Source organism: Camponotus vicinus, unplaced genomic scaffold, assembly GCF_025532165.1.
Source record: "Camponotus vicinus isolate PSW18456_S1 unplaced genomic scaffold, iyCamVici1.0 SCAF_9, whole genome shotgun sequence".
Taxonomy (NCBI): domain Eukaryota; kingdom Metazoa; phylum Arthropoda; class Insecta; order Hymenoptera; family Formicidae; genus Camponotus; species Camponotus vicinus.
Window position 1 is genome coordinate 16,711,405 of NW_028141981.1, and position 19,277 is coordinate 16,730,681.

General features: G+C 41.8%; 1 pseudogene across 1 annotated transcript in view; it reads right to left on the reverse strand.

The window, feature by feature from the left end:
* Window positions 1-19,277, reverse strand: part of LOC145977089 (uncharacterized) — a 98,662-nt pseudogene that overhangs the window by 54,225 nt on the left and 25,160 nt on the right. Inside the window, exon 4 of the transcript XR_014440408.1 lies at window positions 6,176-6,234. The product of XR_014440408.1 is annotated as an uncharacterized LOC145977089 (transcript). The remainder of the gene's footprint in view (window positions 1-6,175; window positions 6,235-19,277) is intronic.

Genomic DNA, 19,277 nt, shown 5'->3' on the forward strand with positions numbered 1-19,277 from the left:
CCATTGGAAAGAACCGAGGAATCGAAGGAAGAGAGAGAGGCTGACTGCAATAATTATCGGACGTGGGAGGGGGAGGACGGATAGACGAGGAGAGGACAGGACGAAGGGACAGAGAGGACGGCTGAGAGCGAGCGGAGAGAAGGGCGAGGGATCGCGCGCGCGCGCGAGCGCACGACGCGCGAGAGAGGGTGCGAGGGACGATGAAAAGTTTGACCGGACGCACAGCAAGCACAATGCATCGTGGTCCACCCTCCACCCCCGGGAGCGACCCACCCCATAATCCACCCGCATTGTACGACCAATCAATATTGTTTTATATCGTGAGACGAACCGGCTTCGTTCGGCTCGACGCTACGCTCTCTTCGATGGTACATAGCTGCAGTCCGTCGAGTTCTCCGGCTTTCCGGAAATTCTTTCGTAGCCATCGAGAAGGCTGATGACCATCCTTTCACGATTCTGAGACAGCCTCTCGCGATTCTGAGGATTCTCAATCCGCATTCGCGACTTAATTCTCATCGTCATTTGCGTTCCACGAACAATGCGGCCTCTCGAAATTATTCAATTTTATTATCTAGAAATTCTTAATCGGGTTTTCTCGTTGCGAGAAAGAATTGATAGCGCTACGCGATGCGAGATATAGATATAGCGAACCTAAGTAAATGTATTTATGAAGAGTAGCATTGCATTTCAGACGTGTAATGCAAACATGAATGCAACGTTCGCGAAAGTAAATATAAAATTCCACGTGTTACGATTAATACCCTTTATCCAAAGAGCGCAAAATACACGCGTTTATTCAGTGCACGCGATAAATGCAGGTTCATTGATTAAACATGAGAGCGATGCGCGTATAATTAATTAATGAATGGCTTCCGTGTGTAGTGTATGAAAAACGGTGATTCCTCATTTTTTGGTATTGCACGATACACTGTCATTATACGCGATTTTCATTCATTTAATTCGACCGAGTCGATACGCGTACGCGCTTAATTAGTTGTTGCGTATGTGTCGAAATTACTCGTATACTTTATGCTCCATTTCAACAACAACAGTAACGGTGGAAAATTTGAGGTTGATTATTCGATATATTTATACACTGTGAATTTCAAGAAGTGCGTGTCGGAACGCTGATACGTACATTATTATCGACTCCATAAAATCACCCATCATTCCGATATGAAAAAACTTTGAGAGATTAAAGTCAAAATATGGAGATTGAATAAATGATTGATTTTGATTAAAAACTTCATCCTTTACTTTTACAACTAAAACTTGAAAATTTCTTTCTAGGATACCAAATTTAGGGTTAATTAGATATATTTATACAATGATAAAATCCGTGATAATCGATGCTCAAAAGTATTTCGAGTACACTCGTTAATTATAAATCTGTCAAAAATAATCATCAGACTGTCAAAAAAATGTTTTTCTCTCGAAAAATAATTAGATGATTAGCAGCATATTTATCCTTCTTCGGTGCACTTGAGTTTTCAGAGAGTGATAATTGGAGCAGCCTCATCCGGAAGTTCGAATATGATATTTAGACCGATTCTTCTCCGCTAACGCGTCGCGGGACCAACGAGATTTTTCTTGCACGACAACAGAAGGACGCGCAAAGAACGGCGCACAATGTGCATCCGGTTGGCTCGCTCGACGAGGATACGTCTCGCTTGCGCGATGACGCTGATTCAGGATTATTCTCTCTCTTTAATTATCCTGCCTCCTCTCCCTCCACCCTCGTCGCGACGTCCCGACGTAAATACCGCCGTCGTCATCGTCTTCTCTCTTTCGCTCGCGGAAAGGACAGAAAGTCCAGCGCGATAACGAATTATCTTCGAGAACACGCTTCTTGGGCAGGAACCGGAAATATTGCCGGACGATAATGGCGATATCTCGTAAGAACCGGCGTTTCTTTGTCGCTATATTTTTTTTTATACACACCTACTTTAGTCGAGGGTAGATATATTTTTTATTTTCCACCTTTGAAAGAGAATGATACAAACTTCGAAGGAGAGAAAATTTAACTTCAAAGATTTTAATCTTGAAAGTATAGATTCGCGAAAGCCGTATCTATGAATCTAAATTTATCGAATATTGTTTACAAAATTTTTCTAAAAATTTCTACACGTATGTTACAAGTACGAGTAATGTAACGACAAGGCATTCGAAGATAGCGCAAATCGAGGACCGATCGGAGTCATCCTCGCATGTGTAGCGACGACTCGTAAACCCGCACGACATATGCGCACATCTATTTGCGTAATTACCCGTATGCTTGTATTCGCGTCCGACATTATACATGTCTACATAAACGTGGCACATTCGCACGTTCTCCTTCGCATAGAATCCATCGCCTTCCGCTCACCACGCGCTCAAATGCCTAAGCGAAACAAGCACGCCGACCGTGAACGTAATCTTTGAGCTGCCATTAGCTCCATCAAAAGTATTTTATTTAATGCCGTCCGTCATTTCAATCGCGTGCGGATCCGTGACACGATTCCGACATAATTCTTTATTTTTTTTTCCTGAATCTTGATCAAGGCAGAGAACAGCGATCGGCGGAATGCAGTAGCGCGATAAGCGAGAATGATAGAGCGCTTACGAAGAGCTTCCCCACCCTTCGCTCTTGTCGCATAAATTGCGACACAAATGCGAGGACGTTATTCTTGTCACAATTATTTTACATGGAATATGTGTCACATTCTACAATCGTGAGGCAGAATTACAGACGAGCCCGACATTTTGCGTCACGCACAAGATTGCGAATCTTTTTATCATTCCAAGTTGTCATTAATCGTAATTATGCGAGAGCTCAATTTAATCAAGTTCGCAATGGCAGAATTTTTGCGTAAGCGATGGATACGCTTCGTCTATCGCGAAAGAAGTATATTTTACTCGCGCGATTATATTTATCGGACGTATCGCGTGCAGAGACCACGCTCGTAATTGTTACGCGGTTCTTTATACCTTGGTTACACCGTGATTGGCCGAGGATAATCGACTGGGGTCCAACCGCGTTGCGGGGACCCAGTCACCGAAGATCCGGCCCCATTCGTCGCGACGCGTACAAAACGACGTGGAAGCGTTCGTTCCGGAAGAACAAACCGATATACCATTGTCATTCTCCGTACTCGACGGCTATTTAATGTACGCACGCCTCCTATCCCCATCACTCTTCTCGACAACGAAGCGGTCACATTAATAAGCCTTCGTGCACACTTACGTGTACTTATGTGTCCACTTATGTGGGATATGACGTAAATGCTCCATCCATCCATTCTCGACATTTCTGCGTGTCGCGTGTTTGGAGCAGCGAAGAAACTGCTCTTCTCCGCTTTTGTTTGCGATACCGTACGCACACTTGAATCCCTGCGAATCGCATTGCGAGAATAAATTTCTCCTAATGATCTCGCATAAATTTGTCCTAATGATCTCACTCGTGATCTCAGTCTCGATAAAGTTTATCGTTGATTCCCGATACCGATGTATATTCAGCGTCTCTTTGACGAGGGGCTGCAATGTCCGGCGACGCGTAAAATCAGGGGCGATTAGTCGGAATGCACACAATTAGCGCTGCAACCGCTCGATGCGGTATTACATTCCATGCGACACGCATAGACATGCAGTCAGATAATAGTTTTTGCCGTAGATCTAATATCCGGTCTTGTCAACTAAGAAAGTCACATTTAATTATGCGCGATAGATACGCCGGATCGAATTTCCCGAGTCGATTTATATATTTTTACCGCCCGAAGATTATTTTTAGCTTTACTCAATAATTGATACCTATGTTTGATTGGCGAAATATTAAATAATCAAAAGCAAATTGCGGTTTGTTATTTTCATGAAATTATAAATAAGTTGAACGAGAATCAATCGCGTAATTATTTGAATTAAATTTTGGGTAATGAATCATACGTATATCCAGCAAACAGATCCTTAATGAGAGTTTGAGAAATGTTTCGCTCATCGGGGGTTAATTGGGGGTGAACCGACTCATCTTAGACAGATGTTGAAAACCGACCACAAAGTTCATAAGGCCGTTATCCCTTTATTACGACTTTATGCGACTAATGTCAAATTTCTCTAAGTCGTAGAAGGTGGTCTAGAACGTTTAGCCAAACGACGTATTCTGCAATAATTTTGAAATGTCGACGTATAATATAAATGTCATTGCTAAATTTTTTTATTTTATTTACGCAAATTTACGCATTATTTGAATTAATATCTTCCCGCGTAATTTACACAAAATTTGCGATTAAAAAAGATTAACGAACGCTTTGATATCGTTTCCAGATCACGAGGCGTCCTCGTTAAAAGTGCGTACGGCATCGCGAAATCGAGCGTGTCCGCAAACAAAAAGTACCGTTTGTCGTCGATACTAGCGATGTCTGCGGCCCCGAATTCATCGAACCACAGAAAAAAAGATATTTTCCGCCTGTAGACACCAATAAGAGAGCGCGTTCCCTTCCCTTCGTTTTACTCACAGCCATCAGCGCGCGAAATGTCCTCCCCGCCATCGAGCCTTTGATGTCGAACATTGCAGAATACGAAGGATCTCGTGCGGATAGCAGAGAGGAATTCGACGCCCTACTACACCCCGGTGACCACTCGTAAATTGTCGCGCTTTCTTCTCACCCCCGTTGCCTCTCGCGCTTTCGAAACTCGCGTGCAAAGAGAGGAAACACTCTTCGGCGCCGTTCTCGCACTTGAGCGGACGATCGTCGGCAAGAACGTGTCGACGGGGTGGTCGCTCTTGTCCCCTCCCCTTCGCGGGACTGGGAAAACAATTAAGGGAAGGCGAGGCGCTGTGTCGCCTTGTATGATAATGCGTTGTAACCTCCGGCACAAGAGAAACGATATGGTAAAGGAAGAGGAGGATTACACGGCGCGATGGGGGGGGGGTGAGCAGGAGGAATGCATGAAACGGGGTTGTTCAGGTATGCGAGGGAGGAGGACAGAGGGAGGAAAAGGGAATGGAGAGGAGAGTGCGGCTAGAAGAGAATACGAAGTGGTTGGCCGGGGAGGAGGTTAGTGGAGGTCGTGGTTCTTACTTTGCATTCTTTTGTGTATCCTTCTCAAGCCCTCCAAGCTTACCCTGCTACCCGGTCGTCCTCTCCTCTGCCTTGAAGCTTCAACTAACGCCCGAGGTTTTTAATGCACTTGTCTACTCCACATACCGTTCATAAAGATACATATGTTTCGTCTGTTGAACGAGTGGGCACGAGAGTCGGGGTCTTGGAAAGCTTGGAGGATTCGGTACACGCGGAGAAAGATAGAGAAAACGACGAGAAATAGAGAACAACGAAAGGAGAGGAAGTGGACGAGAATGCGGTGCGCGGTTACGATATAAAATGCATTTTAAATTCTAAGCATCGACTCTTCGTCCGCAAGGATGGGAAGATGAGGACCGCGCGGAAGTTGAAAGAGGAAGTAGCGAGAACAGTGGGCTTTCTTGCGTGATTTTTGTGGATACACGGGCTATCTACTGTCCGGTACTTGGTTTTAATATAGACATTATCTATTCCCTACTTTGTTATCACACAGTTAAATGTGTATTATACATATAACATATTCATCTTTCATATATTATATATATTCACGGAAGAACCAGAAATTTTTACATAATGTTATCATGAAAATTTTGTATTTTTATAATGAATATATATATATATATATATATATATATATATATATATATATAAGCACACACATATACACATGTATAGATGTGTGCCGGAAATTGTAAAATATAAAATTATTTCACGAAATATAGATCGCGCTTCGAAAATCAATAAGAAAAGGGAGATAAAATAATAAAATCGAAAGCGATCGTGCTAGAGAATATATGATGTTGAATAAGTTACAAATTATTAATATTTTAATTTGACATCCAACTATTACAAGACGCTATACGAAACATAACGTTTGAAATCAATATAATGCTGTATTCAAAATGTTCCTTTTAATATCGAGTCGCAGCAGCTAATAAATTGTAGCCGAAATAATAGGCAACGTTAAACATTCGACATTCGGTTCTACCATGAGAATATTTAAGCGTGAATATATATATTACTTAACAATGACTATGTTCGAAATTGTACGATCGCGACAAGATTTTGAATTTCAATCGATCGATCGTACAATTTGAGAGCAATGATTAATTTCGACTTACCTCTTGCGTCCCGGTATCCGCGCACCAACCAGCTCTCTGCTACGGCGTCATTCGTCAATCTAAACACAGAGGAAAGGTAATTTTAAAAATCCGAATATACAAATTATTTTCTCTCTAACGAGCGGTATGTCCAATTCATCTTTCTCCCCCAGATACAATAATAATTATGCTATGCGTGCGGTATCACGGATAATACGTGAAAAACGTGCGTCACATTCATCAAGCACAGAGTCTCCGCGAATGGAAATGGGCAATTTTGCGAGACCGTTCTTTCGCGCGGGTGCGTATAAAATGCATAGGAAGAGAGGGGGTCGAAGGTGTACCTCAAGAGTCGATTCAAGGCAACGACACGCGTGGAAGGACCGGATCCTTTCAGACGAGAAGAAAGAAAGCCAGGCGCGAGATTCGCGCTTCATTCACTCGCGGGTAGAAAGGAGGGAAAGGCGCAAAAGGCTCTCCTTCGAGATGTAATTAGCACATCTCCTCGCGACGACGCGCAACAATGCGGCTTTTAATTAGTATGCGTCCACCGATTCTTCCCGCTACAGCGCCTCCGTGCCCTCCCCCTTCTCCCCCCGGCGCCCCTTCGTAAACGCGTAAACGACGACGGCGACGAGCACACGTGGTCGATTTCACATACATGCACGCGTGACATACACACACACATCGAGGTGCAGCAACGAACCGTGCGCGTTTATGTCGGCGCATCACACGCTACTGCACCGCAGAAGTGTCAATACGTGGGTGCGTGTACGCGCACGGCGAACGAGCTCGCGTGCATACCGGTTCGCATTACGGCGGATATACTCGAGCACGTAAGGCGTTCCTGCGGTATAAAGAGCCGCGACGTAACGACATGTAATTCGATGCGTCGCGCTCGTTTTCCGCTCGTAAATCGCTCGCCATCGCCGCGATGGATACTCGCGTAATTTCGAAGTCGTTGACAAAACGCCGGTAAAATTCAGCTTGAAAGAAGCGCAAGAATAATTGCCGATGTATAGTAAAACGTGATTTTCCCAAGAATTTCTTTTATAATAAAAGTCCAATACACACACGTGCGCGCAAATATATTTATAGAGAGAGAAGGATGCATACGATTTATCGAGCGTAATTTAAGGATCGTATATCTTAACCGAAATAAATGTCGAGATTAAACTATCGAGTTTGCCGGTATCGAAGAACAGATCGAACGCTAATAATAAATTTGCTAATAATTTTCTTATAGACTTCCACAGCAGCGCTGCGTGCATTGATTTCGATGGTAGAGACCGTTCCATCCATTGCCGACTTTAAAAAGTTTGTCGTCTATCACCGATAGCCCGTCGTGACAATTGTCGATGACATGTATAACTCAGGGACACGACGACGAAATAATAATAATCCCTTCCCTCCCGGGGCGTAAAAGTAAATTATGTCATTTTTTTCTGCGACTAGCAATCGGATGACGTGCGGAAGTAATGACAGTGCGACAATGTCTCTACGTTGCTCAATTAAGGGCGAGCGATATTGTAAGTGCGCCAATCCATGCACGCTTCATCGTATCGATATCGGCGAAGGTCACGTGTTCAGATGCGTGTGTTCCCACGTCTTAAAGACTGCGCTTTATCGTCAAACGCAAACACGTATAGATATAACGCGGGAGAACGTGACGCGTTAACGCGATACGTCGATCCGCAATTACCGTGCGAGCCTCCACTCGCATCCTCGAGACAATTGTAGGGGGATGACGAAGGACACCAATTGCTGCTGAGCTAGCGACAGAAAGCTGCACGATTTCCGGGATGTGTGTTAATATCTGACATTAGATCGAGTGTCATTCGGTAATGCGCGCGATTACGCGTGATTACGCAAAATGAGGGAAACAAATGCAAGAATATATACGTTGAGCTGGCACTAGAAACTTTTCCATGTCAGGGAGACAAACGCATTATGATCTACGACAAATCAATATACATATGTCGTTTAATATATGACTATTTTCTTACGTAACAATTATGTAAGTTTCAGGCGATAGAACGATATTATTCGAATAATTTTAGATTTTATAAATAAATCATAACGTAATGACCGAAAAAAGTATCGAAATCTGCTACACGTGGAGCAAGAAACTTTTGTGATTTCAAACGCCCAATTAAATAACGAAAACAATTTTCAACGTGCTCTATTAAATATACGAATACGTTATGGTATAAATTTATAATTGTGCGTATCATTCTCTTCATTGGTATGTATAAACATGTTATAATTCCATTTATTTTAATATGAGAAAATAAAGAGAGTATATTAAATATGCATATGAAACGTTTTACATTCATTATGTTTTATCGAAACACTATTTTAATTACGATAGCATGCGATACGCGTCGATCTCGACGGCGGTTTAAAATGCCCGATCGAAAAGTCGAGTTATATCCGATTTCGAAGCGCGCGATCTGTGTCAATGCCACGATTTACAGTCGCGAGCCTTTCGGGAATTGAACGAATATTGAAATTGCGGGAAACGCACAGAACTTTTGCATAATGAGCTGGCGGCTCACGCCGTCACACGAACACGTCCACGCACACCAATCTCAGCGTCGGCGTGTACATGAATATTTTCATTTGATTGCGTTAATTAAACTCGCGCTACCAGGCGATGACCTTTGAAGTTCAGCGGCACGCGGTACGCATACACCAATTACCGATATTATTAATTGCAATGTGCTTCCCATTTTCGGCAATCATTGCCTGGCTGACGAAATATACGCGATCTTATGTCTCGAGTTAAGAAGCTCAAAAAATCATTGATTATCGATCAAGTGATGTAGCCAAATTAATATCAATTTTGTCATTACTTGAATTATATTGTACATATTTTATATATTAATAATAGTTGTATTTTTTTAGTCGCGGTTTAATCAGTAGGACTAGATATACGTCTCATCGCAAGTGATTGCAAAATATTGATGTGACATGCATCGTCTTTAAAATTGTTCGCGGTTTTGCGGCTAGATTTAACTGATGTTGCAAGAAATTAGAGAGATTTAACGGGGAATTCCTCTGTATGTTTTGATAAGACCGGCCGCAAGATGACGGAAATTACTGCGAATGTACTTACACGTTCAGATAACAGCCATAAAATGTGTTGTCATGCATGCGGAATTTATTGTCATGCTTTTCGCGATATAACATCTCATTCTATTACAATATATAATAAATAAAGTGATATAAGTATAAATAAGTGCATTAAATGGCGATTTACAAGTATAAAACAAGATGATATGATTAAAAAGAAGAAATCCAAATGATTAATATAAAAATATGAAACAAGAAGAGCTATTAATTCAAATCATTATTGAAATTTATTACAATCTTATATTACAATTTTATATTTTCGAAGCTTTTTTTTTCGTCGACAATGATTGACAACTTTGAAGATTAAAAGAAGACAAATCTATCCATCTGTGTTCTCGTAACTGTTTCGTTGATAACTAGGACCATGTAAACAAACTGAATAGTCACAAATCGTTGAGAAAAGTATGTTTTGAGATTCAAACACTAAAAATATTATCGTTCAACAAATAATAGATACAATTTAATAATTCAATCTTATTTATTAAATTAGAGATATGGCATCTATTGTATATATTCGTAAATTCTCTCTTATTAACGTAAACAAAAAATTGCATGGCTAAAGATGACTACAATCAATAGTCAACATGTTCCGGAAAGTTAATTGTTTTAATAAAAGGATTGTCCGCTCATACAAACATTGGCATTTTGGTTCGCATTGGTCATTCCTGTATCCACATTGATTTTAAAAATCGACGAGCTGTAAATTTTATTATTTTATAAATAAAATATTTTGTGTATTTTTTTATATCACATTAGTCTCTATCTAAACTAGAAAAACGAAAACAAAAAAATTCTTGTTGCGATGAAAGAACGAAACAATGAAAGAATGAAATAATTTATCGAAATAATTTTTCGAAATAACAAAAATTATTTTTAGAAGGAATGGAGAATTTACGATGCAACTTAATTTCACGTATAATTTTCGGGCGACACTTCCTTGGCTGGTGCTAACAATTTTCATCGTGCTTTCGAGACCTCGCACCATCCCGTTTTGCTACGAAATCTACCAACCACCGCCGTTAGGGTGAAGCACTTACGGCACAATGAGTATGCAAATAGGCCGGTATTCGGCTACATTTGTTTCAACGAGCTTAGGAACGCCGTCTCGCGCGAAGAAGCAGTTCCTTTACGCAAAGGCCATAAAAGTCTGTCCCGTATTTCCAAATCTTTGCAAAGCGAAGGGAGTTACTTTCCGCACGTTTTTATTGCCCGTTACTTCGCCCGCATCGCTTACTCGACATTGTTTCCGTCGCGTATCTTTCACGACGAGTGACGTTACTTTTCTGCTCTGAAATATATCGATCGCGAAAGTTTCCCTCATGTTTCATTCCGCAAACGGCGCAGCCCGATTAGATCGAGGTTTCTTCTCCCAAGTCTCTACGCTTGTGTGAAAGGTTCCTCCGCAAAGTTAAAACTTTCTCAACTTTATTCGCATGCAGCCTACTTCGTTACTTCTCCGCGCGTGTCCTGAGAGATTAGGCCCGACAATTCACAGGTCTGACGAAAGTTTTGTCTCGCGTCGCATAAAGTTAACGACGACGACGACGCGTTAAGACATCACAACGTGGCAGTCCGAAACTTGGCGAATTTCTGACAACGACAGCCGTTTGGGAGAGCGTTATTCCCAACACTTACCGGGACATGATCCGTAATAACGACCGCGAGACTCCTAAAGCCCGATGTATGCCGACTCATTTGGAGCCCGGCCCAATCACTCGATTCGCTAGATCGATTCTCGAGCGATCCTCGAATGATTCTCGAGTATCGCGCTCCAGGGGGAACGCTATGTAATCAGAGCTCTTCGTCTACATGCGAAGCTCGCTAATGAGCGATTAAGCTCGCGCAATGACAATCCATTTCCGACTCGAGAAGCAAGTATCATCTCTTTTTTACGCGGTGGAGAAGAATATGCGCTGACAAAGTGCGTAATGGGATTCATTGCTCGAGGTAATCTTACTTGCTTTCTTTTTGTATTAATGTTATTTCTGTAGTAATATTTCTGCACGCTCAGAGAGATAATTGAATTGTTCGAGGCGATGCTGCCTGACAAATAGTTGTAATTATCCTTATGCATTATATGCTTATTAAGCGGTTAAATTAATTTCTTGATCTCTCGGTAGTTTTTCGTATCAATTACATATTTACATATGTTCTGATGTCTTCGTACTATTCCGAGTACAATTATAAATTTATATTGAACATTTCCATTGCATATTACAGACTTTATGTTTTTGAAACACGCTTTTCGAACATTTTTCGAAATACGCATCTCAGCTCCATTCGAGATTCGCGGAATAAATTATTTCCCTGAACGTATACTATATAATCTTATATGAACGGTACACGAAAGTGCCAGCGAGTATTGTTTGACGCATGACAGCTCTAGATGTATCTCAAGGCGAGGCGGAAACTCCCACCGAAAACCCCGAGACATGCCGCAAGTTTCGCGAGCAAGGACGGATGTAAACTTTGAAACCCCCGGTAGGCCCCACTGAATTCGTAATCGCGTAATCCCGAGATTTCATTAAACCAAATATCCGAGCTTTCTGTCGTCGGGGCTTAAGTACGCTCCCTAACCGAGAAAAAGTTACGCGATTCGGTACATCGGAAATCTGCTTTTATCCTTGCCGCAAATTAGCTTTAGCAAAATTAATTAAGAACCGGAGTGCCGCGGTTGAGTAACGCTAAGATCGTCCGTAATGGAGACGCGAACTTTAATCCCGTTCGATCAATCCGCTGTCAAGCAAGTAAGCTAATCAAGCAAGTTGCCTCCGTCCTTTCTTTCGCGTGCATGTAAAGTTGATTTCTCGTGACAGACGGATAAGTTTGACTTTCAACTGCAGACATCGCAGATATAATTGCGGGTACACATGTTGCGATTATAAAAATGTTTCGTTGGCAGCGACGCGCGTATTGTGTCTTATCCCGAGCGGCTTCGGTAACGCATCGAAATACCCATATAACTCCTGCTGTCAAAATTGTCGACACGCGTGAGTTGTGCAAAAGTGTCAACGCCGCGCGCATATTTTATCGGCCGTTAACGAATCCGAACGTGAAGGACGTTAAGGAGCGCATCGTGCGGGAAAGCGACGTCCATTCTTTCGACGACAATACAGCCATTTGATAAAAGTCACTCGATCCCCCTTTCGCCGCGAACAAATATTGGAAGGAGAGACTCGCGCGCGCGATAAGCGTGAAACTCTGAATTCCAAGCTGTTGTAGATTACGGACGCGTTTATACGCGTGTGCGTATGCATGCGTATTGGCGTGTCGTTACACTTACTGCGCTGCTCTACGAGGCAGATGGTGATAACGAACGACAGCGACATAGACAGGGACAGTGACAGCTGCCCCGTATTGTTTGACACATCGTTGATTATAGGTTAAAGGCCTCTTACGAAGGATCAAAAGAATTGCACGATCGAAATATATATTTTACGCGAAACCATATTTTCCGACAAATCTCCTTACGTTGGACGGAATACGGACACACTTTCTTAAAATACAATTGTAGAGTCTGACAGATTTGCGCTGGATCTATTGCTGTGTATCCCTAATTGTGCAGTTACTTTTCTCGACGTAAAAATAACTTTACTCCAGCATATTGATCTGCTTATATAGCTGTACATGCTTATGACATATGTGTACACTTACTTAACTTTCTTCTTTTCAATAACTGAAAGTGTGAGATTTCTATTTCTCGTCGAATCAATGGCAAACTCCATTCATAAACAATCTAAACGAATACAATCTTGTTTAATGCACGAAGAATAAAGACTAAGAATTAGTCATAAAGTAATAGTAAACTTCTTTTTAAAGAATATTTCTTATCAATCGATATAGATTGTAATTGTCTATTTCAAGAATACGGTCTCGAGTTTAACTGAAGTAATGAATCCGTAAAAGGGATTTAATGGTCTTTATTCCCATCTTATTCTGTTCAATAATCTGCATTAAGATGCACTCGCAAGTGATATTTTTATAGCAAGTAAAAAATATATTAGATTTGATATACAAAATTGTTCTTTTTTCGTCAAGAAATAGACTTGGAACATTATCAATAATTAAAAATGTCTGTGAGTGACATATTCTGAGAGTCAAGATATCTCTATCAAAAACTGATTACATTTAATTAACGGAATATATACTATTCGGTGGATCTAAAATATTATAATAATATTACGAGAAAATCATTAGAATTTGTAAATAAAACTTGATACAGATATCACACGCAAAAGATATTTCGTGAAAATGTTAATGATTCTCAAGCGTTAATCGAAAATTGAAGACACAATTAATAATTCATTCTAAATTACAGCTTAGTAATAATCGTTGAATTTTATTAGTCTTCTTTCAGAAATTGTAATATCATGTATTAATTTAAAATTTTACATCATGTATGTCTTTGATAAAAAACGGACTCAATTTTCATATCCGTATTCCGTTTTCGTTAGATAAATGCGGATGTCATGAGAAACGATTTTTATTTATCTTTCATTGTATAAAATATAAAAAAAGAAACGACATATTGTAATCTTTGTTGAGTCAACGGAATACAAGAAACACTGATTGAAACATCGGACATCTTTCAGTAGCACATCCGCGAGCTGTGTTCTTTAGTTTTACATATTGGCTCGTGCCGTATTTGTACCATGAATTTCGAGGTGCATGAACCTTAAATTAATTCCTTGAAAAATTCAGATGTAAATGGTAGATATCGAGCAAACGGTTTAAGATAGCTGAAAATAAAGGTCGGAAAATATTGATTTTATTAGTTGAGCAAATCTGATGCATTATCGGACGGCCAGCGGAATGTTCTTGGCGAGAGAAAATAAAGTATAAATGCGATATCGAGAATCGCAATCGCGAAGGATTTCCGACGGAGATGACGCGCAATAGAAGTCACATCATCTAAAGACTCGCGTATGCGTATCGTCGTATAACGTTATTTACGCACAATCCGATTCCCAACGATGTCCAAAAATGATTACGAAGCGTCTTACGCAAACCAAATGTCACCGTCGCTCCCATACTGTGCGCCTTATGATGCAAACTGTATAAAATAAAATATAAATTAGAACATAAGTCAGGTGGATTCGGGATGTGTAAAGGAATCGTGCAAGCTCTCGTCGTTTAGAACTTTGTAAATTTACACGCGCGATTGCACAATGAATTGAATTGTCATTATGACGAGAGCTTGCAGCGTCGATTAGGCGAGACACGGGATACACGTGTAATGGGAAAAATATAAATAAAATGCAACAGAAAGCAAAAAGCATAAATTGTATTTCGTAACAATGATATGAGCAAACGAAAGCGAAACACACTGGTAACACACACCGCATAAACCACGCATTGACAATCGCGATGAATAATGGAGGGGTCAATTAAATCTCAATTAAACACCACCGGATAATACGAATCGCGGCTCTTTTCAGTGTCGCCTCACCAGAGGGCTAGATTTTTTTAAACATCGCCGACGCGTGTTCATCCGTTTCGAAAATCAGCATGCCATCTATAGCGCGCGGACACATACAGCTCGATCATTTTATACACCTCGTGAAGAATGGCGCATTAAAATTACGTTGATGGGCCTCGAAAATATGATTTCCACTCTGCGCCCATCGATAACCTCGCCATTCGACCGAATCAAATTCTATCCCGACACTTGGCGATACCGATACCGCGCACATATTATATTCTGTATCAAATTATCCGCTAATTTAATAGCACGTTGTGTCATCCTAATTTAAAGCCGTGTCCATCATTAATCACGAACGGCCGCGACTCGAAACTAAATCAGTACCAAGTATGCTCGCGTATAACGGGGAATGGATTACAAATTCGTTATACTTCACAAGAGCACGCAACGCTGCAAGACCTTCTTCGGAACTCGGACGAAGGGAGAAGAAACGCGCGAAAGAAAGTCGATCTCTGAGAACGAATTTCTTTTTCCTTTATCTTTGTAACTTTGTATATCTCTTCGCGTCGCTTCCCATGTATTCGTCTCCCAACGTATGATCAGTATCGCCAAGTATCGTTGATATACAGTGTGCTTTTGCTCTCGCAATATCCGAGGTAACGCACGAATGGAAAATAATCTCGATCGCCCCATCGATATACGAAGCAGCACCAAACCACTGTATGGATTATTCGATATGCGAGCACAATAAGTGATGCACCGGCCACGTAACTTTACCTTGTCTACGATGCGATCACGTTATCCCCGAGATAAACACACGTGTCACACTGAGTCACGAACGGCGCGCCGGAGAAGTAACACGGTGATCACAGACAGATAGAAAGAAAAGGCGGATTCGCGTTACGTAGACACAAATGTTTTCTCGAAGACGGAGACGGAGTGCCGTGGACCGACGCTCGGACACGATCGCCACCACTGTAGTTCACCTACAGTTCACTCGGTCGACCAGTCATTTTCGTCGAGATCGCGAAAAATCGGCGCGGGATCACATTGTCTTCCGCGAAAGTTTTCTTCGTCGTCATCGCAAATCACGTCGACTCTATCCACGATCGGCACTAATCAGCAACCACTGTCCGTCCGTTGACTGTCTGTAGGCCGCTAGCGACTGCCAGCGACTCAAGATTCCGCGCAATCTTCCGTTCACCGCGTCGTGCACCACGTTCGCGGACGCGCAGCTCCACGGCGTTTGGTCCTTCGTGTCCTTAGAGCATACGTATATATCCGCGAGCGGGTGTGCGCGTTCCTTGGACGTGTACGCACGTGCATGTAAGCCGGATGCCTGTAGCCGTGTACGTGGATCGGTGTTTCCTCCGGTGTACGTGTGTCCCGCGCGTGTATTACGTGTGCGCGCGCGCAAATAGTCTCGTGTGAGCGTGTGTGTGTGTTTGTGAACGCGTGTACGTGTTGGTCGGTGTATGCGGTGTACGTGTACGTGTGTACGTGTATGTGTGTATGTGTAGGTGAGCTAACGGTGCGCGCGCGCGCGGATCTGTACCGGTGGGTATATTACAAGGTGTACGCGTCTTAAGTGATTTCGGCCTCGCTGGTCAGGCAGCCCCGGCAGCTCCGTATGATGAGGCCGCCGCTTTGCTACTGACAGACCTAAAGACCACCCTAACCCTGCAGTCGGGGACGAGGGGTTCCCCACCCCCGTCGTGAGCGGACGAGAGAGAGACCACCCTCCCCCGCCAGGGACCAGGGCGAATAAGCAACCCTTAGCACCCGATGCCACCTCCACGGCGGCGGCGCAAACGCACTCCTGCCTCCGAGGGTAGTCTTATCCCCACCGACTCTTTCGTAGGAGCGAGACTACCACCCCCCACCCACCTCCCAGTCGATTCCAGTCCTGCCACCACTATCGCTCCCTCCTGCACCCCCTCGCGACGCACGCTACCGACGCCGCCGCCGACGCTGCCGCCGCCGCCGCCGTATCTGCCCCTCCGACGGCGGATTCGACGCCGAGGAGAATCCCTTCCAGAGACGAGAAACCCCTTCTTCTCGTCTCCTACAGCTTCTACGGAGGAGAGTCGTCTTAAGATAAAAACACGGACGATCGGGTTTTGCAGTTAACCCACTCACCCTCGACTCGCATCCCCTCTACACGCGTGTCCTTTCCGTCCCCTCGTACTACCCCGATGTATCCCCCTACTCCGTGCCACGCGAAGCTCTTGCAAGCAAGCAGCCTCGAGTCGCCCCAACCCTTTCTCCTTCACCCCGTCCACCTCGCCACGCTGCCCTCGCGGATCTCGACTCGACGAAACTTTCGATTCTTTCGGGGGCAACCTTCACAACCCCTGCCCTCCCCCCCTTCTCTATTTTTTCCTCTCTTCGCCGACCGATACATCGCGTGTCGACTCGTTCGACGTTATCGTACCGTTCACCCTCGGAGCACACATATTCCCCACCCCTCACCCGGCGTTCCCACTGCGAGAGACAACAACGGGACCGACCTCGTGGTTTTTTACAGAACGGAGGGGGAAAAGGGTGACAGTATATATTGTTGTCATTTTTTTGAACGGTTTCAGGCGCATCGATCTTCGACGACTACACGTCCCGTCCTGGTCACGCGCCGATGTGACGCGCCGACAAGATCACTTTCGCCGCCGTTTCTTTCCGAGATGAACTCTATGACCCCGCGCATTGCTTTCATCGATATTTTCCGTTAACGAAGAGAATCGTCATCTGGGAGTTGGCGGGTTATATCGACGAGTTCCTTATAAAAATCAAAGTCCTGATAAGAGAAAAGGTCCGTTATGCCTTTCGGAGCAAATACGGACACATTTTTACTCTTGTTCTTCTATGTTCATTTTTTTAAACAAGGAATAAGAAGTTATATCCGTGCATGTATGATTTCATCAAAATAATTCCGTTTTCAAAAAATACAAGTGAATCTTTGTATATTTATATAAAAAAGTAAAAAATTAAATAGACATGCAATGGATACATCAGTCAAGATAAAGATACGACAAATTATGACACAATGATAGATAATGCAACGTAAAGATCAAATATATGTATCAGTAAATCAAATTAAAAATTATATTTAAAAATATGAAATATTGCTCACTATTAACTTGTGAGCAATTTTTGTAAGATCATGTGATTATTTGAACGATCTTTTGCAAAATTAAAAAAAAAAATAATTGCATTTTGAGAATCTTTTGTTCGCAACATACATGTAAAATTTGTAAATGCAACAATTGTGAAGGAAATCTAACATGCAAGATATTTACGCAATATAATTATTTATACAAGTATAACACGTAAGATATTTAGCAAATGTAACACGTAAGATATTCTATAAAAAATATATTCGCAAAGTTGCTTATAAACTTTTAAAGACATTCATACTGTTGTGTCATTTTTGGAAACAAGAATTTGCACTGATGAATACATTGATTTTTACGTTGAAGAAATTACATCCTTTACATTTGATTGAGAAATACAAATAAATTTTTAAATAAATAAACGTAATTTGAATGAGAAAGAGAGAAATAGAAATTGCATATAAAATTATAATCCGCGTACTATTGTTACAATATAATGTATATGTATCAAATAAATAAATTTTTTTGTACAACTTTAAAATATTTATATTCTTATTGGTAAGAAGAACTTAGTAAATCAGAAATTAAATCGCGTACAAAAAAAATACAATACTTTAGATAGATAGCGCAATTTATTTAAAACACACATTCAATATATTGCGAAAATATTTTAATATATTACGAAATCATTATGTAATTTGAAACTATATAAAACAGTTAAAATTCAAGAAACAATAATAAGATTAATAACTCTTCATAACTACAAACTTGATTACGAATGATTATAGATATGTGTTCAAAAATATCTAAAAACCCCTGCCAAAAATATCTATAAACTAAAATTATACATCAAGAGCATGTAGTTGAATAGACACAAGGACGAAGTTCGATTTACGATGCAGTATCACAAAAGTTCTTTCACGCCTGGCCCTTTGACCACGAGATTGTATCTATTTAAATGCCTGAACGAGTGTGATCGTCTACGTTTACTCAAAGTTTGAAAAAACTAATATCAATTTTAACTTGGCCGATAACTTTTAAATGTCGTGCGTAGTACAACACATAATCGAAACAATTCAAAAATCGGAGTATTTTGACCAAAAATAGCAACGATGCTCGAACGTTTTGCAGAGTTCGGAGTATCAAACTACAATCTATCCAAATATATAAGCATTGTAAACATCATAAAAGATTCTAGAACCCATGACAAAAGGGCCCCGTCTACCTAATAACATGCCACGGTAAAAAGAGCCGCGGGGGTATGTATCGAATGTATCGAAACAAATTTTTATGCAGGTCAAGCTTTTCTGCGCTTTTCGAAGCCGCCACCCCCACCCGTGGTTATACACCCCACTACCGATCGACACTCATTTATACTTTTACCACCACCCCACCGCCCCCACCGCGGGGATTGTTTATGACACGATTCGTTTGATTATTAGCTGTTTATACGCGACCA